Source organism: Nannospalax galili, unplaced genomic scaffold (assembly GCF_000622305.1).
Source record: "Nannospalax galili isolate Female #2095 unplaced genomic scaffold, S.galili_v1.0 scaffold441, whole genome shotgun sequence".
NCBI lineage: Eukaryota > Metazoa > Chordata > Mammalia > Rodentia > Spalacidae > Nannospalax > Nannospalax galili.
In genome coordinates this window covers 5,191,253-5,198,479 of record NW_008348089.1, presented here as the reverse complement: position 1 = coordinate 5,198,479, position 7,227 = coordinate 5,191,253, and positions in this window count along the sequence as shown.

Below are 7,227 nucleotides of genomic sequence, written 5' to 3'. Positions count from 1 at the left end.
GATGGTATGGTTTTCATAAATACAGTTATTCTCAATTTCAAATCTTAATTTGTCTTTTGAATCTTCTGTTTCACTGTGACATTTCCTTATAAAACCAATAGAATTACACAGGCTACAAATGTAGAAATTTTACACTGCACAGCTGTTGGGAGAAATTGAATCCCCTACAAATAGAACATGAGTTAAATTTATTTTTTTCTTAGCATATGACAGATAAAGATCCAAATTCAGCAATAGATTTGATAAGTAATTTGGAGGCAGAAATAGTACATCAAACATGATATTTATGTTCTTCTGTATACCTTCAATTATCAGAAATTATTCCCACACAATGGTAGCCAGCAACATTGTTCCAAGAAAAAAGGCACAGTACATAACTGAAATGGACCTCCCAGTTCTCTGCACTTTCAAACAGAGAAGAATATGCCATTCTTTACTCTACTGTAACACTGTTCTCTGAGATGTCATATGCCACTTTGGTGGTTTCTTTTTCCTTCCCATTCTTTCTAGGAATACACAGTCTATTACATTATTCCTTCTTAGATTATAAAAAGTTACAGGAAAGTACAGTTTATTTAATAACTATATACAGTATGCATGATCAAACATTATTTTTTTTAAAAAATGTTTGAAAATAAATATAGGGTACCTGAAAGTTCCATATAAATGTTTTGATCCAGTCAAATGGAACATCTTATAGAACCTAATCCCCATGTCAACTACAGGACTCTAATAGTGTACGGCACATGTGTACACTCTCTGGCCAGGCCTTTCTTGCCAAGGAAACCAGAAATTTGTTTGTTTACATTTATAAAATGTTTAAAAACCTTTGTTCCATAACTGTCACTAAGATATATGTCAACATCTTTGTAATAATTAGTCTATGTTGTTGTCAGAATATTTATATTTAGAACTAAAACTGTTAAAGTTACTAAGAGAATACACATGGATAATAAATGTAAGTAATATGAGATTACTTTTACTTAAATTAATTGCTCATTTCTTTTATAATAAATTTTTCATGATAATTTTAGAATTTAAAAAAGTAAAACTATAAATGCCATTGCTAAACTGTCTGATACCAACAGCTCATCAATAAGTGGTGGAGCCTAGAAAGCTCCGCCCCTCTATGCTATAATATTGACTGGCTTGATCTTGTGCAGATTTTAATTCAGATAACCACAGTTGTTGTGATTTCATAAGTGTTATAACCATTCCATGTCAAAAAATCAGCAGACTGATTATATATTTTAACTGAATTGTGATTAACTAGTTTTCCATGTGATTTTTCATACAGCCTTCCTGTGCATTGGTCCTCACTCCAAATCCCAGATTTCCTGTACTCTCCAATACTGTTCTTCTGCAACATCCTTGGGCTGTTAAATTATTTCCATCTCCTGTTCTTTGACTGTTCTCTGAGCCTTGGCAGGAGGAAGAAGGACTTCTCATTTGAGACTGGGCAGGAAGAATAAGGACTTCTCATTCGAGACTAGGCATTCAGTCTCATATTCTCAGCACTTTGACCAATTATGTATCTCTTTATTACCTGCTGTCCACAGCAAATAAGGAAGCTTCTCTAAGTTTGAGAACAGACCAGATATATGGCTATCACCATGAATTTCAGAAGGCATTTGACAACAAAAATAATTATCAATATACTAATAGGTCCCATTGTTGGTTCCAAATCTCCCAATTGTGGGTTTTTGACAAGCATTACAGTGCAATATATGATATTTCCCTACTGTGAAGAAGGCATCAATTTCATTCAGAAAGTGGTTAATAGCCAAGGAACTATTGCACATTATATAGACGCAAGTATGCAAGGCCCATTATTTTGTAAGGCTGCTGATGCCTAATCTCCCCCCGGAAGCCTTGATGTAATTTGTTCTTACTTGTTCAATTCAAAACATAAAATTAGAATGCAATAGAGAGATTCTCAGAAGAAAATCCAAAACAAAACAAAGCTTGAAATATAGAAATTCAAACAGAAAGCCTGGAAGAAAGAAGCAAAAAAAAGGAGGACACAGAGAATACAGATCCTGCACACAAGCATGGGAAATGGAAATTGTTGCTCAAGCAAAGAAAATGGCAAATCTTAAATAAGTGAGGAAAGGAATATAAAGTCCTCTGGGATATTGTGAAAACATCAAACCTATGAATAAAAGGCATAGAAGGTGAAGAAACCCAGGTCAAAGGCACAGAAAATGTTTTTAATAAAATCATAGAAGAAAATTTCCCAAATCTAGGGAAAGAGATCACTCTTAATGCACAAGAGGCATATAGAACATCAAGTAGAGAGGACCAGAAAAGAAAATCCCCATGCTACAGAATGCTCAAAAATATAAATGTACAGAACATGGAAAATATATTGAAAACTGTATGAAAGAAACTACAAGCCATATATAAAGCCAGGCCCATCAGAATAACAACCAACTTTTCAATGAAGACTATGAAATCAATGATAACAAAATGCACAAGATTGATGCAAGCTCAAACCATACAAATATTCTAGCATAGAATGAGGAAGTGGGTAAGAATTCCCAGCTTTGGCTGAGGAACTTTTAGAAACCAACAAATACTGATAGATGGAGATTTGTTAATCTTTAAAGGTAAGGTACTATATAGGTTAATCCTGCCTCAGTAGATAGATGCACACCCAAAGACATTTGTGGACACAATCTTGATTCAATAGGCCTTAATATATATGACAGTACATGAAATCCTTCCAGAGAGTAGAGATCATTAGAAGTGGGGGGTCCAAATATGATCAAAATATATTGTATGAAATTCACAAAAATTCAATAAATAAAATCAACAAAATGACAGTAATCAATAGATATCATTCCATAATAATTTTGAAATTTAATCATCTCAATTCCCACATAAAAAGACAGAGACTAGCAGATTCAATTAGAAAATAGAATTCATCTTTTGGCTGGTTCAGTGAATCATATTTTACTACCAAAAAGGGTTCAAACATGATAAAAGAGTATTCCAAGGAAGTGGAACTCAGGATAAAAATGTATGGCTATTATAACATCTGACAGAATAAATTTAAAACTAAAAACAGAAGAGATAAAGTTTATCACGTCGTAGTCAACCCTGGAGTAGTTCATCAACAGGACATTACAGTTCTAAACATGTATCTATTTAATGTAGGCACAGACAAACAGAAAAACTCACAAGCACTGATAATGACTTTCAGAGTTGGACTGAGGTAGAACAGGGTAAAGGGCCAACAATTGACAAATGAGATTGCATGAAATTTAAAAGCTCTGTGCTTCAAGGGAAACTGACAGTCTATTGAAGAAGTGTCTCACAGACTAGGAGAAAAATCTTTGCTGACTATTCATCTGACAGAGGATTAGAGTCTAGAAAGTACAAAGAACTCAAAAACAAATATTAAGAAAATAAAATAAACCATTAAAATGAGCTATGAGAGTACTGTAAAATAATTTTTAATTGAATTTTTTTGTATTTCATATAGAACAGCTCAAACAATCTTAACCATGTTTATACCCATCCCCAGTAGCACCACCCCCCACAGGAGCCTATATACTCAGTCATCCCTGTTAAGACCCACTGGGTTGTCGGAGTCCACAGCCTTTCCCCATTCCAAGTCCATCCACTAAGTCTAGTCAGCCTATCTAGAGTCCCTTGTTTTAGGAAGATCAGCTCTTCTTCATCTAGCAGCAATCTAGTTGCCAACATTCCTTCAGATAAGATTGAGGTGTGCTGTTATATACTGGGTTATTGTCTGCCTGAGTTTGCATGGGACTTGCGTATGCTGACAACATTGCCATAGTATCATATGAGCAGGTTCTCAGGAGCTTGTATGAATTACCAAGTAACATAACTGTTTACAATGGACATTGTCTATGAATTGCCCAGGCCTTCGTAACACATCTACAATGCAACCTCTACACCTAAGACTCATGGAATATAGAACAGGGATACTGAAAAGGACACTAATGAATCTTTCAGTTCTCAGTAACGAAGTTTCTCTTGCAGCACAGGGCCAGGAACACAAACGGTCACAAACAGCCAAAGTGTAGAGATCAAGAGTCTGTTGAATGCTGGTTCTTGGACAGGATCTCTTTATCAAACTTCTTCTACCAAGGCTTAGGGGCCATCATGGAAGAGGGGGCAGAAAGATTGTAAAATTCTTTTTAAAAATTGTAAATGTCATTAGTTTGCACCGAGGAACACCTGGGTACAAATGTTTGAATAGCTAGGACTTAACATTGTGACAGAATGCATGAAATCCAGTGGAGGGAGAATATGGGGTCCTGGATGGAGGAGGGGGATCTAAATTTGATTAAGATACATGAAATGCACAAAAAGCAATAATTTTTTAATTGCAAATGTCTAAGAAACACTTTCAAAAGTACTCAACATTCTTAATCATCAGGAAAATGTAGATTAAAACTATTTCAATATTTCCATCTCACTTCAGTATGAATATCCATCATCAGGAATACAAATATCAACATATATTGACAAGGTTGTAGTGAAAAAGGAACTCTTATATACTGTTGGTGGGAGTCTAAATTAGTACAGCCACTGTGGAAATCCTAGCAGTTTCTCAACAAACTAGAAATAGAAGTTTCATGATTCAACTTTACAGCTCCTAGGCATACACTCAATAGATCTTATGTCTTGCTACAGAGTCCCTTGAATATCCATGTTTATTACCTCACAGTAGCTGGGAAATGGAAGCACTTATATACCCATCAACAGATGAATGGAAAAGGAAAATGTGATACATATATACAGAATGGAATATTACTCAGTTATAAAGGAAAATGATATCAAGTAATTTGGGGGCTAGTGGATAGGACTTGGAAAAATTATTCTAAGTAAGGTACTGACACCAAAGAAGACAAGCACTGCACAGACTCTGCCACATACAGATCCTTGTTTCAGGTATTTTATTTTGTGTATTTAGCTTGGAGCAGGTGATGGTCCAGGGATTGGGGGACATGCTGTTGAACTGGATTAGTGAAAGTAGACGTTTGGTTCAGCTATGTCAGGAACCTGGAATCTCCCATGGGCTTTCCCAGACCTACATCGGTGTGCTCCCTGTCCCACGCCTCCTTGTGCTAGCCATTTCTATACCTTTAGGACCAATGTGGACCTACAGATCAGGGAGCTTTCTTAACCTGTGTCCTTTCTCACACCTCCCTGAGCCTTTCTCAGTGCTGCAAGGAAACTTGAACTCTCCTGGGGGCTTAACCAGCCCCACCTTGGCTCAGTCATTTTTCCAAACATACTTGTGCCCACCCTCTCTGTTCTATTAGGACTCTTGTCGGTTCTCAGAACTAGTAGCTTTCCCAGATCTGCCTTGGTAAGTCTTCTTTCCCCAGTGTCCCTGGGCTCAAACATTGCCATTTCAGCTCTACCAGGACACTTGTATAATACTGGGAGTGGCATTATGGAAGTAGGTGTGGAGATTCCTCAAAATACTAGAAATTGATCTTCCATTTGATTCAGCCATTACACTTTTGGGCATATACCCAAAGGACTCTATACCCTACTATAGAGATGTGTGTTCATCCTGTTCATTGTTGCCTTTATAATTTCCAGGAACTGGAACAACCCAGATGTTCATCAACATCATATTTATACTTATAAGGAGTCATTGATCCTTCAGTACATGTATATTCTGTGTAATATTCAAATCAAGATGATTGTTTCTACCTTTTCAGAAATATAAGTGAAAACAGTCAAATTCTTTTATCTAGCAGTTTTGAAGAACAATCATGTGAAATTCCATATAGATTTTAATATTTGCAAGTTAATTGATTTTTATACTGATTATATTAAAAGGTTAGCCACAACTGAGATATATTTAACAACACGTGTCAATGTGTCAATATATGATACATAGAAATCAGATATTCAGTAATCGAATCTTTAATTCCTTTCTAGTATCTTGATTGTTGGAAAAGCTCTCACCTCACTTGCTCTCACTGGCTCACTCTCACTGAGAATTTTTTGCACTCAAGGCAGTCTAAGAAACATAAAAAGCAAACCCTTCAGATCTACCCTCCAAGGAATAACAAAAATCATATTTGCTGAGTCTCAAAACGCCGGATTGAGCCTAGTATATATGAGTGACATGCTTTAAAATCTTCCTTTCAAATTCACACATGGCATCATCTTCTTTAATGTTATTTGTACAATGAAGGAATCATGTAGAATGGACAGACATCAAAAAGATTCCCAAACTATTTTATAGTTGCTTTGCTTCACTATAACAGACTAAACCTTGTGGCTTCTTTTTTCTTAAACAGACACAATGAGACAGAAAGTCAAATTTACATGACATATCATATTAGTCAAAATATTTTTTAATATAATATGTACTGAATATTGGCTTTGTTTCACAAATAATTGAGACATAATGATAAATTTTACTTGCTCTCAATAATCTAAACTTTTGAAAAGACATAATGATAAGCTATAAAGCTAAAATATATAAATCAACATGAAGGACTGCTAGAGTTTAGGAAGAAAAATAAAGTTATATAGGGGCATGTAGGAATGATACAAGTTTCCAATGGCTTCCTCATTAGATGGAGATGCCAGGGACAATTTGCTGAATTATCCAAAGTTGCAGTGTGTCTTGAAGAACTAAGTGCTTGTACTTTTGGGGATTTGATATTTTTCTTTCCTATCATTATTATTATTTCATTGTTTTTAAAGATCTGTTCCTCAGTTCTCATTTGCCTCTTTTTAAGAGCATGATCCCTGTTAAGGGCAATAATGATTCTGTGCTGGATAGCTTTAGCTGTCAACTTGACACACCAAGGTAGAGGAGCCTCAATTGGGGAATTGCCTCCATTGGCCTGGCGTGCATCTGCATTAATATTGAGTGATATGGGAAAGCTCAGCCCATTGTGAGTGGTGCCCCCACTGGACAGGTGGGTCTGTGTTGTATAAGAAAGCAGGTTAACATTGGACCAGGGGAACAAACCAGTAGGCAGTGATCTTCCATGGACTGCTTCAGCTCTTGTCTCCAGGTTCCTGCCCTGAGTTCCTACCTTGAGCTCTCTCAGTGATGAATTGCGATCTGGAAAATGTAAGCTAAATGAACCCTTTCATCCCCAAGTTGGTATTGGTCAGACTATTTTGTCACAGTAATTGAAGGCAAACTGGAACAGAGATAATTTCAAAGACACTTACACACTGGAATGAACAGACCAGCCTCTCAAAGCTTCCTCT